This window comes from Choloepus didactylus, chromosome 7 (genome assembly GCF_015220235.1).
Source record: "Choloepus didactylus isolate mChoDid1 chromosome 7, mChoDid1.pri, whole genome shotgun sequence".
Lineage (NCBI taxonomy): Eukaryota > Metazoa > Chordata > Mammalia > Pilosa > Megalonychidae > Choloepus > Choloepus didactylus.
The window spans coordinates 117,464,700-117,482,925 of record NC_051313.1 but is presented as its reverse complement, the minus strand read 5'-3'; the positions used below and the strand labels follow the sequence as shown (position 1 = coordinate 117,482,925).

Here is an 18,226-nt window from a genome sequence, read left to right as displayed (position 1 = left end):
CCTAATGTGTGCCCATGTGCTTGGGACACAAAAGCAAGGTAGTTACAGCCTCAGCCCTTGAGAAATGTGAAGTCCAGTGAATGAGACAGACAGGAAGTCAGGTGGCTGATTATATTTCAATGACTGGCAGACACCATAATGCTCACCAGACATTCCATGAGCTTGCCTACAGTTTCCAGCGCTCCCTTGCCATTAGATGGAGCCATGTGACTAGTTCCGACTAACAAAATGTGAGCAAAAAGGACATGTGTCACTTCTGGGGTGAAGCAGTGAGAAAGCCCATCCAGTATCTCTCATCCTGGGCCACAATGCCCAGGTTATAGCTAATGCAGCCATAAGCATGGACCCCTGAATGGAGGAGAGTTCCTGCTCAGAGCTTTTGAGAACTCATTATTGCTATGTAGCATAACAAGGAAAAAAAAATTTGCTGTATTAAAATAATGGGATTTCAGGGTAAATTCATTAATGCAACATATCCTAGACTACCTTCACTGAGTCAGAAGTCAGTGAAATGTCTATGGTTCTGTTCTGTAGCCTCATACACAATCCCAAATTAGAAACTGACCCATAAGAATAGCCAATAAACATCTGATAAACAAATGAAAGAATGCATTAATAACCGAATGAATAAACAAATGCCTTTTAAAAAAGAATGCAGAAAAACAGAGGCTAAGTCTACTTATAATTGTGCCTAAGAGTCTCCCCCAGAGAACCTCTTTGTTGCTCAGATGTGGCCCTCTCTAAGCCCACTCAGCAGGTAAACTCACTGCTCTCCCCACTATGTGGGACATGACTATGTGGGTGTAAATCTCTCTGGCAACGTGGGACATGACTCCCAGGGATGAGCCTGGATTCTGCATCGTGGAACTAAGAAAGCCTTCCTGACCAAAATGGAAAAGAGAAATGAAACAAAATAAAGTTTCAGTGGCTGAGAGATTTCAAATGGAATCCAGAGGTCATTCTGGAGGTTATTTTTATGTGCTATATAAATATATCTTTTTAGTTCTTAATGTTTTGGAATAGCTTAGAAGGAAATACCTGTAACTGTTGAAATGCAACCCAGTAGGCTTGATTTTTGAAGATGATTGTATAACTATGTAGCTTACATGATGTGACTGTGTGACTGTGAAAACCTTGTGGCTCACACTCCCTTTATCCAGTGTATGGACAGAAGGGTAGAAAAATGGGAACAAAAATTAAATGAATAATGGGGGGACAAAGGGGATGGGATGTTTTGAATGTTCTTCTTTATTTGTATTTTTATTCTTATTTTTATATTTTCTTTTTTTGGAGTAATGAAAATGTTCAAAAACAGATTTTGGTGATGAATGTTCAACTCCATGATGGCAGTATGAACAACTGATGTACACTGTGGATGCTTGTAGTGTATGTGAATATACCTCAATAAAACTGAAGAAAAGAAGAAAAAAGGAATGCAGAGAGCATATAGATGGGAGTACTTAAGAAGGATGGACAAAAAGGAAAGGATCTGTGCCAGTTTGAACGTATTATGTCCCCCCAAACACCATTATCTTTGATGTAATCTTGTGTGGGCAGATGTTATCAGTGTTGATTAGATTGTAATTCTTTGAGTGTTTCTTTGGCTCTGTGCCCCACCCAGCTGTGGGTGATAACTCTGATGAGATAATTTCCATGGAGGCATGGCCCCACCCATTCAGGGTGGGCCTTGATCAGTGGAGCCATATAAATGAGCTGACAAGCAGAAGGTACTCAGTGCAGTGCAGCTGTGAGTAATGTTCTGAAGAGGAGCTACAGCCAAGAGGGACATTTTGAAGAAAGCACAGGAGCCACAGATGAGAGAGAGTTTGAAGACGGTTGCTGAAAGCAGACTCTTGCTCCAGAGAAGCTGAGAGGACAAATACCTCAAGTGCAACTAAGAGTGACATTTCTGAGGAACTGCAGCCTAGAGAGGAACGTCCTGGGAGAAAGCCATTTTGAAACCAGAACTTTGGAGCAGATGCCAGCCCCGTGCCTTCCCAGCTAACAGAGGTTTTCAGGACACCATTGGCCATCCTTCAGTGAAGGTACCCAATTGCTGATGTGTTACCTTGGACACTTTATGGCCTTAAGATTGTAACTGTGTAACCAAATAAACCCCCTTTTATAAAAGCCAATCCATCTCTGGTGTTTTGCATTCCGGCAGCATTAGCAAACTAGAACAGGGTCCAATTACAAAGAGTTTGGATTGAAACCTGAAGGCTACAGAGAAGTCAAAGAAGTTGTTTAAGCAAGGAAATGACAGATTCCAATTTGGGTTTTAGAAAAGTCATTCTAGCAATAATATACAGGATGGGCTGGAGATCGGTAAGCCTGGTAACAACTGATTTCTGTAGTAATTCGTGTTGAGAAAGGATGAGGATGGTAGGAGTGAGAGTTGGGATGAAGTGACAGATATACAGAAGGAAGAACTCACAGAACCTGGTGACTGACAAGATGTTGGCTGGGAGGCTGGGTCAGTGGTGGAATAGCCCTCCCAGAAGGAGAATGTGGAGGGGGGTCAGAGAAGGTGGGAACTACAAAGAAGACATGGTAAATTATTCTCTGAACATAATAGATTTGAGGATTTGTTGAGATGTCAAATGAATAATTCTAGTGGTAATTAGATGAATGTGAACTGCAGCTCAGAAGAGGGAGAGAGACAAAGGTTTGGGAAACAATGTCTCAGAATCTTCTGGGTAGACTGACAGAAGCAGAGTATGTGTATTTGCAAAGCTCTAGCTAGAGGAGCTACCCCCATTCTCCCCAACCCCTTCTGCACTCCTTGGGTGTCAGGCAAGTCTCCATTCCCACTGCTAAGGGTGCTATGGGGTGAGACATTTTTCAGATACGCCAAGTTAAAGTTCTGGAAATATCTTCCCTAAAGAAATTCGATTATCTATGGTAATTGGATTCTAAAGCATTACTAGTATAACAATCAGCATATGTTATGGATTGATTTTAATGGGCTGGTCTGAAAATCCAGTCTCCACTTATAATGTTGTTTCTATAGAAAAGAGCTTTCCCAGTTCTAAAGATTGATAAATATGAGCACTTTCTATAAATGCTAAACATACGTATATATCTCAAAAAAACACAAGACCTGGTTAAGCTACTAAAACTATACACTACAGTTATAAAATTAGAAATTCTGTAATATACATTCTTATTTAACCGGAATGATTAAGAAATATGGGAAACCCTGATTAACAGGCTATGTATCTTAGACATATTACTAATAACCAGGGAACTACACATGGTAATGCACTTAACATGATCACATTTCCAACAATGTGATGACCCTGGCATTAGGCAGCCCCTCAGCACTGCTTTTACTGACAGAGCTCTGCTGGTGCCCCAGATGACACAAGGCTGCACTCTACCAAATGTGAAAATGCCCTGCAGACTACTTCTAAAGACAAGCCCTAATTTCTCTTTATTTGTCCTTTATTAAAAATAAGATCAAGATAAAAAGTGAACAATTATCTCACTTGCTTGATTCCAGATAAATGGAAGTTTACTATTTTTTATAGAATGTTTTAAAGAACAGTTGCTGCAAGATGACCCAATAAAATGTTTAAAAGATGAGTAAAGCTGAATATGAAGTGAAATGACATATTCAAAGTAAATTAAGTTATCACAGGGCCAAGCACTGGTAGTTTCAGTTCCTAGGCTTTTTAAGTCATTTTACCCTTTAGCCGTTTGGTTTAGGGGCTCAAACTATTGCCAAAAGGAGGAACAACTAGAAACAGTCAGTTTACAAAATGCTTATAAACATCCCTTCACTTTTTCTGGCTAATCTGGCTGTTTATTTTAAAAAGCAGAAATTCCCTACCTAATACAAAGAAACGGTATCTGTGAACAGATATCCTGACAAAGTTTTTTACCTTGAGAGCAACAAGGTATTTTAAGAATAATATGAAAAGGTAGTCACAGAAACAAACTATTATACATAGGTACTCTTAAGTATGAGTTCACAGGGCACACATTAGACTTCTTAAGAGTGCCCTGTCCTCTCTCTACTAGTTGATGCCCAAATGTTAAAAAAACCACACACAGCACTTTATATAGCCTTCAACTATACCTTTAACTGACATTTTTATTCCTTAAAAAGACAAACACAAACAAACAAAAAAGCTAAAGAGACCAGTAAACTATTTCCAGGTTGTATAAAGATAAAAACAAAGACTGAAAATTGTTGGATTAAACTGTTTTAACTCACTGGAACACCCAAGTTATTTCTATAAACCTTAACCCCCTCCCACAACCCTTACAAATACTGAAAGAAAATAGACTATTACTGGGGGGGAGGGAGGGGATGGGAGAGTGTCAAATAACAACAGCATGTACCATTTATTTACGTATTGAGTGCCTACTCTGTGCCAGGCACTGTGCTAGGCTCAGCATTTTACATATTCTATTTTTAATATTCTGTCCTAGTTTTCCAAGGCTGCTGTAACAAGGTACCATAAATTGGGCAGCTTAAAACAACAGAAATTTACTGTCTCACAGTTCTGGAGGCTAGAAGTCTGAAACCGCAGTGTCAGTAGGGCCAAGCCTCCTCTGAAATTTGCAGAGGTTCTGATACTTTCTCCCCTCTTCCTAGCTTCTGATAGTTTGCTGGCCATCCTTGGCATTCTTCGCTCACAGGTATAGCACTTAATTTCTGCTTCCTAGTCACATGGCATTCTCCCCTCTGTCTCTTCTTCTCTTCTTATAATATACCAATCACACTAGATTAAGACCCACCCTAATCCAGTTTGGCCTCATCTTCAAAGACCCTATTTCCAATAGGGTCACATTCATGAGATCTTGAGTTAGAACTTGAACATATCTTTTTGGGAGACATAATTCAACCCATAAAGATATACCATCTCTAATTCTCAAACAATCATGCAATGCTCTCCATTACAGTGATAAAGAAACAGAGCCTTAGATGATTTGGTAAAGTGGTCAAAGGTCAAGGTCACAGAAAATGTCAGTGCTACACCAGGGCTCAAACTGCTCTTTAAATGCCTGACTTGGACTACCAGGCCACAGAGAGCTTTTAGCTCCACAATGTTGCCATCCTTGTATGAAAATCCTCTGAAAACTTAACTATCATTGGACAAAAGCCATGACATGAATTTCTTCAGATCAAGTACAAGGAAAAGGAAAAGACATTTTAATCTAATCCCTAATTCAAGTACCAGATTTGGAGTAGTTTTCAATAATCTCTTCCATCAGCAAAGACTATATATTTGCTCAATTATTACATCTTCCTTGGCCAGAGCTATCTTCTACATATACATTATGCAACTTCTTAACTTTTTCTGAAAATGTTGATTAATAAATTAAAAATGATTAATTCTCAATATAAATCTCCATTTTCTATATTTGTTTAGAAACTATCACACTTTAAGTAACTCCTTTTTTAAGCATTTACTTCACAAGCAACTGCTGTGAAATCACTATTTGGTTAGAACTGAACTGAGATGTGGGGTGGGGGAAGGGGCAGAACCGTACAAAAATATATAAAGCCTACACTTGAACAGCTCACCTTCTAATGCAAAGGTAAACTATGATCCACCAGCCAAATCCAGCCTACCACCTGTTTTTGTATGGCCTATGAGCTAAGAATGGTCTTTACATTTTTAAAAGGTTGAAAAAAAATCAAAACAATAATAATATTCTGTAACATTAATTTATATGAAATTCAAATTTCAGTGTCCACAAATAAAGTTTTATTGGAACACAGCCAAGTTCATTCACTTACCTACTGTTTATGGCTGGTTTTGTGTAACAACAGCCGAACTGAGTATTTACTATCAGGTCCTAGACAAAAAAAGTTGCCAACCCTTGATCTAATGAAGGAAGACCGGATCACGCATAACATCATGTTGCTAAGGACTATGAAGGACGAAAGAGGCTCTGTGAGGGTGCCAGAACACTTCTCAAGAGCAGCAACAAGTAGCAAAAGTAGCCCAAAAAGGAAGAGGAGCATTCTAGACAAGAGGCATGGGCCATGTACAAAGGCAAAGATGCAGGAAGCAGCATACTATAGCCAGAAAATGCTGAAAAGTTCAAGCAGATTGACAAGGTATAGGGTGCAAGGTAAGGAGGGGCAACAGAGGAAGCTTATAAATGAGACTGAGGTTCATACAGCAAGCACACTAAGGAGTTGAGACTTCATCCTCATGGCTTTTGAAGAGGAGACTGGCAATCTGACTTGTGTTTTAGAAGCATGAATCTTTCTGCCAGGCACTGTGCTAGGCAAATTTATGATGAGCTGGAGGTGGGGCAGAGAAGTCAGAGTGGATAATGGGGTGGGAAAAAATCAGCGTCCCTGGGGATGGGGAGTAGCACGTGGATTAAAGATGTACTTAGGAGACAGCATTGACAGGAACTGGTAACTGATCAGAAAAGAGAGTGCAATGAAAAGAATGTAGAGACTACACTTCTTGCTTAGGTTACTAAGACAACAGATCAACGATTTCTCAAGAGAGAGGAATACCGGTAGGGAGCAGGTGGGAAAGAAACACAGTTTGAGGGAACATATAGAAGCTAAATCTCTGTATATGATGGTAACTTCAGAAACTCAACTTAAATGTCCATCTGAAAGCATTTACCAAATAAACAATGATGGCCTCTGTGCAGTAGAATCCGTGGCACTATGGAGAAGGAAGCGTTTCACTTTAAAACCTTGTGTACAGCTTGAATATTTTAGAAAAAGCATTTATGACTTTTATAATCAGCCGAAAAGAATGACAAGCATTATTTCCTACGAAATTTCTGAAAGTCAAATGGAATGAGTGAAATATTTACAATGTTCAAGTTTCTCAAGGTTATTAAAACTAAACCAGAGCACCAGCATTCCTTACATCCACAAAGTATATTATTTTCCCACACATAGTCTTAGAATTACAAAAATATATTGTAAAATCACTGCTCACTAATACACTCATTTTATCAAGCTGTGTACCAAATAATGTCTTCTGAGATACATGTTCATATAAATGGTCACTGTAAACTCAAAGGTAGGTATTGTTTTCCCAAAGTAGCACCGACATATTGATCAAATGTAAATGTACTCAAAGATGTCAAAGTATAAACCACAAGTGTAAGTTGTCTACTTTATAGAGAAAAGTCAGGAGACATGGTTTCTGGGTCTGCCTCTACCAAAGTGACATGACTTCAAAAAATAAAAAAAATTATATGCCTCCAGAATTCAGCTTACTCAGTTTTAAAATGAGGTGGTTCAAATGATTTCTAAAACCCTCCCAGCATTTAACATTCTATCATTCTAAATTTACACAAGACATATGTTTCTAGAATTATGACTCCCGATTCCACTGTTTTTTTTAGCTATTTTTTAATAGTATACACTGCATGTGTTGAAAACGTACAGAGGCTTTGAGGGCATGGTGGGGAGGGATAATGAATTCCCAAGAATTCATTATTCAGCTTCAACAATTATCAATATTTTGCAATCTTGTTTTATTTACCTACACTTCACTATTACCTTTCCTTCTCCTGGAGTATTTTAAAGCAAATCCCAAAACATCAATTTATTTCCTCACTAAATACTTCAGCATATATGACTAACATAAAGACTTTGTAAAAATATAACTGCAATGCCATTATTATTCCTAGGAAAATTAACCATTCCTTATTATCATCTAATAAACTGGCCACATTCGAATTTCTCCAACTTTTTCAAAAATGTTATTTTACAATTGATTTATTTAAATGAGAATGCAAACTAGGTCCACACGTATTTGGTTGACATGACTTTTTTTTAATTATTTCTAAAATATATTTTATTTCTTTCTTATATATTTTCTGCAAAATTTCCAAGGTAAACATTAGCATCATATACAGAGAAAGCAGAGTTAAAAACTGACATTGAATTTATCTATTATCAGAATGATCAAAATCTGATAATAGAAAATAAACTTCCAATTGTTTAACTATGTAGCCCATACAGGATGCCTGTGTGATTGTGAAAACCTTGTGGCTCACACGCCCTTTATCTAGTGTGTGGATGGATGAGTAGAAAAATGGGGACAATAACTAAATGGAAAATAGGGTGAGTGGGGGGGATGATTTGGGTGTTCTTTTTTATTTTTATTTTTTATTCTTATTCTTATTCTTTCTGGTATAAAGAAGATGTTCAAAAATAGACTGGGGTAATGAATGCACAATTATATGATGGTACTGTGAACAGCTGATGGTACACCACGGATGACTGTACAGTATGTGAATATATCTCAATAAAACTGAACTTAAAAACAAATAACTAAATCTTCACTTGAAACTATTTAAGTGAAGACTTTTCTTTACAAAAGTATCCACTATTTAATCCCAATCCCCTCAGCTGACTCAAACCATCATTTTATATATATATACATGTACAAATATAAGACAATAAAGCAACATGGAAACAGCAGCTTTACAACCTCCAAGATTGTTACAGCAGTTCAGATCAATAAATCATTGATTATTTGGTGTTTGCATTATTTGTTGACATCTATGGATCAGTTCTGAACCTTAAGTAAGAACAAGTTCTCTTGGAGATAAATTTTATATGAATCCTGTAATCTGCTGAATTGTTGAATTGTTTTCTGATTAAATATGCAAAGGAATTATTTTACATAGATTTTATTACCTACATTATTTGCATCATCATCATTGTCATTATCATCTTTGGCTCTGAAATGCATTTTTCTGAACTCTTGTCTGCTCATTGATGGACAAGATGAAGACACTGGTGGAAGGTCCTGCACGAGCTCAACATTTCCAAAGAATCTGCTCACTGGCATTGGTTGATTGCTGTCATTGTCTAGAAAGATGCTGTTGTCCATCTGAAGTGTTGGCTTCTGGATTTGACCTCCGATGCTGACTCATTCCACACTGTGGAGCTGCTCTGAGCTGTTTCTGCTTCTATACTGGCTCTGTATTTTGGCAGGGACAGGCTGTCTCCAATCTCTGTTGAGCAACAGTCACTCACAACTCTGTGGTGACTAAGGGGAAGGCCTTTACCCTCATGTGGTGTGGGAGCACCAGCTTCATTTTCTCGGAAACAACACACTACTTTCAGCCAACTCCAGAGGCTAATTTTCCCCAGGGGTCTCAGGTGTGATTATTGGCAAGAAAGAACTATCACTTTTAGTTACCAGTTTCTATAACTCTGATTTCACAGGCACAACTCTTTGTCATACTTGAGCTTCTTGGATGTTTGCCTGTCAGTGGCTTTGTGTGATGAGGAAGTCAGGCACACTGTCTTGGCAGATTTAGTGGCATCTACTTCCTGTGCAGAGGCCAACCAGGCTGCCAAACAAATGCTCTCAGATATGAACAGTGCACTCCACCTGTGAGCTTCCGGCTCCTCATGAGTGTCAGTGGCGCCCCCAACCAGCCCTGCTGGCGCCTACAAGGACCTGACATGACTCTTAGGTCTCTTAGACTAAAACAGTTCCCCCTCCCACCCTTCATTTTCAAGCCATTTATTTGCTGAAGAAACCAGGTCATTTACCTAATGAAGCGACCCACATTCCTGCATTTACTGATGCCTTCCTTGTGCTACTACTGTTCAACCTGCTCTTCTCTCCCCCATATTTTCTGTAAATGGGTTTAGACGCTAGACCAACTGTTTTGGTAAGAAAACTTAACTGAAGGTGCTGTGTACTTCCTACAGCATCACACCGAAAGATAAATAAGATCTGATATCACTTTGAGAAAGGGGAAGATGAGCTTGGGCTGTTACATGATCCATCCATTACAGGCTCACCATCAGCCTTTATTTTCATTTATTGTTTCTAGTCTCTATTAATGACAACTATATATATATATATATATATATATAAATCTTTACAGAATGCAAATGCTGATTTTTCTAATTCTATCATCCTTTCTTATAAATATTTATTAGCTGAAATTCTCTAAAGAAGAAACTGTTTGGTTACCCTAATACAGGAAAGATAAATGTGTGATTTTTTTTTCTTTCCTAATTTTCAGAATAAAACGGTGGTGTCAAGCAACTTCCAAATATTTTTTGTTGTTGTTGTATCAACTCATAGATTTTTATATTTAATGTGTTTCAAAAACACTTCACAAATCTTGCTTTATCCCTTGTATCTTTCTGACATAAGTCTTAGTTTTGTTGCTTTTTGTCATTGTAAGCAATCTTAAGCACTTCCCGACCCAGATCCAAATTCAGTTTTTTTCTCTAAGGCGCCCTTTTTCCTTCCATTGCTTTTAAGCCTTTTCAACGAAAGATAGGAAATATGTATTCATTAGAAAAAGAAAAATAAATTATGGGTCATACTGATATTTTTGTTTCAGATTTTAAAGTTACAGGGCTTTTCCTTGTTGAGTTTTATACTTTCCTTTTATGCTGAAAATGACATTAATATAATTATCTGATATATCCTATAATATCATTTAATAGTTTCAAATTAACAGTACTGCTAACCAGAAAACTACTAAGTACAGTTCAAAATTTCTTTGCAGTTCTTCTTAGCCTAAGGATAGATCCCACTAGAGATCTTCAGTCAAAATGCTATTTTAAAGTCACATGAAAGATTTATTTTCCCTGTGATTAGGCCATCAGTCTGATACACAGTCAAATTCATTTGTTTCCATTGTTTCCCATTTTCAGGAACTGCTTTTTTTTGTAACTGAAGTAGTATTCATATACACTGAAATGCACAGAGTACCATTTGATGAATATGACATTATGAATATGTCATTATATGGTTTTACCATAATTTATTTAACCAGCCCTCCAGATGGATATATAGAACATTTTCAATTATCTACTATTAAAACAATACTACAAAAAATGGCCTTATACACGAACCATTTCACACATGTGAATATACTGGTAGGATTCAAATGTTCATTTATTCACTCATTCATTTGACTAATATTCACTGAACCCCTACTTGGTGCGAGGCACTGTTCTAGGCACTGTATATAGCAATGAGCAAAACAAAAGCCCTACACTCTCGTGGAAGGTAGAGACAATGAACAAACAAAAATAATGTCAGGTGGTGATCAGATAAAATAAGAAAAATAAAGTCAGATAAAAAAGCAGAAATTAACAGCATATTCTTTTAGACAGGGAGGTCAGGGAAGGCTTCTCAAAAGAGGTGGTAAGTGAGCAGAGATGAGATCAAAGTGCAGAAACAAGCTTTTGGTTCTCTGGGAGAAAGACAATGTACTTGTTCAAAGTAAGAAGGCCAGTGTGGCTGGAGCAAAGTTAGCAAGTGAGAGAATGGTTTGTTTATCCATTCATCTGTTGACAGACTACAATGGATTTGGGTTTCCACTTCTGATGATTGTGAATATTGCTGCTATAATCATTGGTATACAAATATATATCTCAGGCCCTGCTTTCAATTATTTTGTATATATACCTAAGAGTAGATTGCTAGGTAATATGGATGTGTGGGGTTTTCTTGTTTCTTTTTATTTCTTCTTCTGGAAAAATGCAAATGTTCTAAAAATGATCATGATGATGAATGCACAACTATGTGATAATACTATGAACCCTGGATTGTATACTTTGGATGGACTGTATGGTGTGTGACTATATCTCAGTAAAATTACATTTTTAAAAAAAGGCTATTACAGGAGTAAAAATAAACTGTTAACACTGGTTGCCTATGGGGAAGGAAACTGGATGGCTAGGGGAAAAGCATGGAAGGAAAAATTTTCACTCTATCCCACTTTTGCCTTTTGAATTTTGAACCACATAAATGTACTGTCTATTCAAAAAGAAATAAATTAATTTCTAAAAGCTCACTAAGCATTATGAAAGACAAAATGAAGAACAATTTTGAATCTTCTCCAAACCACATTTAAAGATATTGCCATTATACCACTCAAATTCCCTACATGCCTCAAAATATAAAGTCAAAGTTTGGTGGCTCCTCAGAGAGTTAAGTACAGAATTACTATATTACCCGGCAATCCCGCTTCTGGGTACATACCCAAAAGAATTGAAAGCACCCCGGAGAAGCTAAAGGAGGACTCCCAGATGATCAGAGAGAAATGCCCCAGGAAAACCAAGCAGAGAACTAAGAGAAGCTGAGAGAGATAGAAACCCAGAGACATTTTGGAGAAAGCCATTCTGAAACAGAACCTAGGAGCCAAGGACCAGCAAACACCAGCCACATGCCTTCCCAGCTGACAGACGTGTTCCAAACGCCACTAGCCATTCTTCAGTGAAGGTATCCTCTTATTGACTCCTTAGTTTGGACACTTTTATGCACATCTGTGAACTAATAAAAGCCAATCCATTTCTGGTATTTTGCATAATGGCAGATTTAGCAATCCAGAACATCATCTTTCTTTAAACCTCATGATCCAACCTCTGCTAGCTTCACACTTTTCTTCTGTAGCTTTCTCACCTCTCTCAGCCTTCTCAGAATTGAGAAGAGTTAAGGCCTTGCTTTGGATTAGGTTTTGGCTTAGGAGAATGTTGTGGCGGATTTGATCTTCTATCCAGACCATTAAAACTTTCTGCGTATCAGTCATAAGGCTGTTTCAAAAAAAAAATTGAAAGCAGGTTCTCAAATAGATACTTACACACTGATGTTTATAGTGACATTATTCACAACCGACAAAAGATAAGAAACCCAAGTGTCCATCAGACTAATAAATGGATAAATAAAATGTGGTATATACATACAATGGAATATTATTCAGCTGTAAAAACAAATGAAGTTCCTTATTCATGCAAAAACATAGAAGAACCTTGAAGACATCATGTTGACTGAAATAAGCCTGACAAAAGGACAAATATTGTATGATCTCACTGATATGAAATAATTACAATAAAAGGGGAAATTTTAGGTAGTATATACGTTACTAGACTAAAAATTAAAAAAACAAAAAACAAAAAACAACCCCATAGAACTGTATAATACAAACAGGGAACCATAATTTTCTTTCATGAATTGTAACAAATGTACCACACTAATGCAAGGTGTTGATAATCAGAGGAGTCTATGGGAACTCAATTTTCTGCAAGCCTACAACTTCTCTAATCAAAAAAAAAAAAAAAAAAAAAAAAGTAATGTCAAGAAAAATCTATTTCTAGACTAACTTATATGTGTTCTTTCATCAGTCACTAAAAGTCACTAGTCCTATCACCTTTTCCTCTTTCTTTTTAGCTAACCCATAAGAGAGTTAGATTTAATAGATAATTGCTCATTCTTGGATAATAACTTTTCCACTGCTCTTTTTTTTTATCTTTAGCTGAACTGTTTCATATATAACTTAATGTAAGCTCTCTTAAATCCTTTTTTTCAAAGCAAAGAAAATAAAAATTATAAATTATTCTTGACATTTCTTTTTTCAACCATTAAGAGACCAACAAAAATGGCTCTACCTTACTATGGAAAAGCATCTCCCGAACAATTAATTTGGCCACAGTTTTGTAGTATCTCTAAAACTTTCATTTAAAAACCTGATTTTAAATTTTTAGATTTAAATTTTTGTCAATTGTACTTCAAAGCATTTGGAGAATGAAATAGCCTCACCACACCCACCCAATGAAATATGTAGCAAACAAATCCTCTTTATCCATGCAATTATTATGTCATACGTTGCCATTTAACAACAGACAACCCTCAAAGGAAAACTTAAGAGAATACTTTTTTTTTTTTTAATCATTTTATTGAGATATATTCACATACCACGCAGTCATACAAAACAAATTGTACTTTCGATTGTTTACAGTACCATTACATAGTTGTACATTCATCACCTAAATCAATCCCTGACACCTTCATTAGCACACACACAAAAATAACAAGAATAATAATTACAGTGAAAAAGAGCAATTGAAGTAAAAAAGAACACTAGGTACCTTTGTCTGTTTGTTTGCTTCCCCTACTTTTCTACACATCCATCCATAAACTAGACAAAGTGGAGTTTGGTCCTTATGGCATTCCCAATCCCACTGTCACCCCTCATAAGCTACATTTTTATACAACTGTCTTCGAGATTCATGGGTTCTGGGTTGTAGTTTAATAGTTTCAGGTATCCACCACCAGCTACCCCAATTCTTTAGAACCTAAAAAAGGTTGTCTAAAGTGTGCGTAAGAGTGCCCACCAGAGTGATCTCTCGGCTCGTTTTGGAATCTCTCTGCCACTGAAGCTTATTTCATTTCCTTTCACATCCCCCTTTTGGTCAAGAAGATGTTCTCCATCCCACGATGCCGGGTCTACATTCCTCCCCGGGAGTCATATTCCACGTTGCCAGGGAGATTCACTTCCCTGGGTGTCTGATCCCACGTAGGGGGGAGGGCAGTGATTTCACCTTTCAAGTTGGCTTAGCCAGAGAGAGAGGGCCACATCTGAGCAACAAAGAGGCATTCAGGAGGAGACTCTTAGGCACAAATACAGGGAGGCCTAGCCTCTCCTTTGCAGCAACCGTCTTCCCAAGGGTAAAACTTATGGTAGAGGGCTCAACCCATCAAACCACCAGTCCCCTATGTCTGTGGTCATGTTAGCAACCATGGAGGTGGGGTAGGTGAATACCCCTGCATTCTCCACAGGCTCCTTAAGGGGGCACTAAATCTTTTTTTTTTTTTTTTTCCTTGTTTGTCTTTTTTCTTTCTTTCTTTTTTTTTTTTTAACTTTCCCTTCTTTTTTCAAATCAACTGTATGAAAAAAAAAGTTAAAAAGAAAACAAACATACAATAAAAGAACATTTCAAAGAGACCATAGCAAGGGAGTAAGAAAAAGACAACTAACCTAAGATAACTGCTTAACTTCCAACATGTTCCTACTTTACCCCAAGAAAGTTACATAATATAGCAACATTTCAGTGAACTTGTTCCTACTACATCCATCAGAAATTAACAGACCATAGTCATTTCTGGGCATCCCCAGAACGTTAAATAGCTTATCTGTTCTTCTTGGATTATTGTTCCCCCTTCCTTAATTGCTCTCTACTGCTAGTTCCCCTACATTCTACATTATAAACCATTTGTTTTACATTTTTCAAAGTTCACATTAGTGGTAGCATATAATATTTCTCTTTTTGTGCCTGGCTTATTTCGCTCAGCATTATGTCTTCAAGGTTCATCCATGTTGTCATATGTTTCACCAGATCGTTCCTTCTTACTGCCGCGTAGTATTCCATCGTGTGTATATACCACATTTTATTTATCCACTCATCTGTTGAAGGACATTTGGGTTGTTTCCATCTCTTGGCAATTGTGAATAATGCTGCTATGAACATTGGCGTGCAGATATCTGTTCGTGTCACTGCTTTCCGATCTTCCGGGTATATACCAAGAAGTGCAATCGCTGGATCGAATGGTAGCTCTATATCTAGTTTTCTAAGGAACTGCCAGACTGACTTCCAGAGTGGCTGAACCATTATACAGTCCCACCAACAATGAATAAGAGTTCCAATTTCTCCACATCCCCTCCAGCATTTGTAGTTTCCTGTTTGTTTAATGGCAGCCATTCTAACCGGTGTTAGATGGTATCTCATTGTGGTCTTAATTTGCATCTCTCTAATAGCTAGTGAAGCTGAACATTTTTTCATGTGTTTCTTGGCCATTTGTATTTCCTCTTCAGAGAACTGTCTTTTCATATCTTTTGCCCATTTTATAATTGGGCTGTCTGTACTATTGTCACTGAGTTGTAGGATTTCTTTGTATATGCAAGATATCAGTCTTTTGTCAGATACATGGTTTCTAAAAATTTTTTCCCATTGAGTTGGCTGCCTCTTTACCTTTTTGAGAAATTCCTTTGAGGTGCAGAAACTTCTAAGCTTGAGGAGTTCCCATTTATCTATTTTCTCTTTTGTTGCTTGTGCTTTGGGTGTAAAGTCTAGGAAGTGGCCTCCTAATACAAGGTCTTGAAGATGTTTTCCTACATTATCTTCTAGGAGTTTTATGGTACTTTCTTTTATATTGAGATCTTTGGTCCATTTTGAGTTAATTTTTGTGTAGGGGGTGAGGTAGGGGTCCTCTTTCATTCTTTTGGATATGGATATCCAACTCTCCCAGCCCCATTTGTTGAAAAGACCATTATGGCTCAGTTCGGTGACTTTGGGGGCCTTATCAAAGATCAGTCGGCCATAGATCTGAGGGTCTATCTCTGAATTCTCAATTCGATTCCATTGATCTATATGTCTATCTTTGTGCCAGTACCATGCTGTTTTGGCAACTGTGGCTTTATAATAAGCTTCAAAGTCAGGGAGTGTAAGTCCTCCCACTTCGTTTTTCTTTTTTAGAGTGACTTTAGCAATTCGAGGCATCTTCCCTTTCCAAATAAATTTGATAACTAGCTTTTCCAAGTCTGCAAAGTAGGTTGTTGGAATTTTGATTGGGATTGCATTGAATCTGTAGCTGAGTTTGGGTAGAATTGACATCTTAATGACATTTAGCCTTCCTATCCATGAACAAGGAATATTTTTCCATCTTTTAAGGTCCCCTTCTATTTCTTTTAGTAGAGTTATGTAGTTTTCTTTGTATAGGTCTTTTACATCTTTGGTTAAGTTTATTCCTAGGTACTTGATTTTTTTAGTTGCTATTGAAAATGGTATCTTTTTCTTGAGTGTCTCTTCAGTTTGTTCATTTCTAGCATATAGAAACATTACTGACTTATGTGCATTAATCTTGTATCCCGCTACTTTGCTAAATTTGTTTATTAGCTCTAGTAGGTGTATCGTTAATTTCTCAGGGTTTTCTAGATATAAGATCATATCATCTGCAAACAATGACAGTTTTACTTCTTCTTTTCCAATTTGGATGCCTTTTATTTCTTTGTCTTGCCGGATTGCCCTGGCTAGCACTTCCAGCACAATGTTGAATAACAGTGGTGACAGCGGGCATCCTTGTCTTGTTCCTGATCTTAGAGGGAAGGCTTTCAGTCTCTCACCATTGAGTACTATGCTGGCTGTGGGTTTTTCATATATGCTCTTTATCATGTTGAGGAAGTTTCCTTCAATTCCTACCTTTTGAAGTGTTTTTATCAAAAAGGGATGTTGGATTTTGTCAAATGCTTTTTCAGCATCTATTGAGATGATCAATTGATTTTTCCCTTTCGAGTTTTTAATGTGTTGTAATACATTGATTGTTTTTCTTATGTTGAACCATCCTTGCATGCCTGGAATGAACCCCACTTGGTCATGGTGTATGATTTTTTTAATGTGTCTTTGGATTCGATTTGCAAGTATTTTGTTGAGGATTTTTGCATCTATATTCATTAGGGAGATTGGCCGGTAGTTTTCCTTTTTTGTAGCATCTTTGCCTGGTTTTGGTATTAGATTGATGTTAGCTTCATAAAATGAGTTAGGTAGTGTTCCATTTTTTTCAATGTTTTGAAAGAGTTTGAGTAAGATTGGTGTCAGTTCTTTCTGGAAAGTTTGGTAGAATTCCCCTGTGAAGCCATCTGGCCCTGGGCATTTATTTGTGGGAAGATTTTTGATGACTGATTGGATCTCTTTGCTTGTGATGGGTTGGTTGAGGTCTTCTATTTCTTCTCTGGTCAGTCTAGGTTGTTCATATGTTTCCAGGAAATTGTCCATTTCTTCTACATTATCCAGTTTGTTGCCATACAGTTGTTCATAATATCCTCTTATAATTTTTTTAATTTCTTCAGGATCTGCAGTTATGTCACCTTTTTCATTCATTATTTTGTTTATATGGGTCTTCTCTCTTTTTGATTTTGTCAGTCTAGCTAGGGCTTGTCAATCTTGTTGATCTTCTCAAAGAACCAACTTTTGGTGATATTTATCCTTTCTATTGTTTTTTTGTTCTCTATGTCATTTATTTCTGCTTTAATCCTTGTTATTTCTTTTCTTGTACTTGGTTTAGGATTGGTTTGCTGTTCATTTTCTAGCTTCTTCAGTTGATCCATTAGTTCTTTGATTTTGGCTCTTTCTTCCTTTTTAATATATGCGTTTAGTGCTATAAATTTCCCCCTTAGCACTGCTTTTGCTGCATCCCATAGGTTTTGGTATGTTGTGTTCTCATTTTCATTCATCTCTATATATTTAGCAATTTCTCTTGCTATTTCTTCTTTAACCCACTGATTGTTTAGGAGTGCGTTGTTTAACCTGCAGGTATTTGTGAATTTTCTAAGTCTCTGATGGTTATTGACTTCTAATTGTATTCCATTGTGGTCAGAGAATGTGCTTTGAATAATTTCAATCTTTTTAAATTTATTGAGGCTTGTTTTATGTCCCAGCATATGATCTATTCTGGAGAAAGTTCCG

General features: G+C 37.1%; 1 protein-coding gene and 1 pseudogene across 1 annotated transcript in view; both read right to left on the bottom strand.

The window, feature by feature from the left end:
- Window positions 1-18,226, bottom strand: part of NUDT3 (nudix hydrolase 3) — a 167,674-nt gene that overhangs the window by 95,937 nt on the left and 53,511 nt on the right. The gene's annotated exons all lie outside the window — the stretch shown is intronic.
- Window positions 8,622-9,372, bottom strand: LOC119539630 (annotated as a pseudogene).